Here is a 1,128-nt window from a genome sequence, read left to right on the forward strand (position 1 = left end):
GCTGGGTGGCTCTCTGGCCGGGCTGGGCTCGGGCTGGGGCCGGGCTCGGGCTGGGGCCGGGCTGCTCTCCGGCTGGGGCCGGGCCGGGCTCGGGCCGCTCTCGGGCTGGAGCTCGGGTGGCGCTGGGGCCGCTCTCTGCCCGGGTTGGGGCTCGGGCTGGAGCTCGGGTGGCACTGCTGCCGGGTTCGGGCCGCTCTCGGGCTCGGGTGGCTCTCTGGCCGGGCCGCTCTCGGGCTGGGGCTCGGGTGGCTCTCTGGCCGGGCCGCTCTCGGGCTGGGGCTCGGGTGGCTCTCTGGCCGGGCCGCTCTCGGGCTGGGGCTCGGGTGGCTCTCTGGCCGGGCTGGGTTCGGGCTGCTCTGGGGCTGGAGGTGGCCGAATCTTCACTGATTCAAAAAGTTTAACCGTTTTGGGCGGGGACCAATAGGAGCCAAGCGCTCGTTCGGTTGGTCGATATGAACTGGCCAATCACCGCGGAGCAACGGCGCAGGCGCCGCACGGCTGTTTCACGGCTCCGACTGCAGTGCGCAGGCGCCGCTCCAGAAGTTTTCAATTGTTGCGTCAACAAATGAGGTTTGTGCATCGTCGCCACGTCAGGAGCCAACAACAACAACAACAAGGATTTATATAGCGCCCTCCACACTGGACGGCGTCTCAGAGCGCTTCACAGTAATAGGTCCCGGGATCCGCTTTGATTCCTGAGGCAACATAATAATCCTTGCATTTGGTTGGCTTCTTTTGCTCTTTCTTCGACGTGAAAACCCGCTAATGTTAACGCAATTTGTTGTTGTTCAATTTCTCCGATCAAGGACTGCATTAAATAATGTTGGAATTATTAATGACTTTTTTTTAAAAAAAATTTGGGTCAACTGGGTGTCTGGCACAAGCAGAAAAGCATCACTGCTTAAGAGCATTGGCGATGCAAACTTTTCACCAAGGGGGGGAAGAAGGGGTGAAGCCGGAGGTTGAGGGAAGAAATCGTCGCACGTTTCAACGACTCCCAGGGTCAGGCGACCAAAGACGCTGCAGTGATCGCTGATCAAAGATAATAATCTCTGCAGATTGGGTGACTGAACACCTCCGTTCTGGAGCACAAACACGACCCTGAGCTTCTGGTTTCTTGCCACTTCA

The sequence above is a fragment of the Callorhinchus milii genome, unplaced genomic scaffold, assembly GCF_018977255.1.
Source record: "Callorhinchus milii isolate IMCB2004 unplaced genomic scaffold, IMCB_Cmil_1.0 Scaffold1, whole genome shotgun sequence".
In the NCBI taxonomy this organism is placed as follows: domain Eukaryota; kingdom Metazoa; phylum Chordata; class Chondrichthyes; order Chimaeriformes; family Callorhinchidae; genus Callorhinchus; species Callorhinchus milii.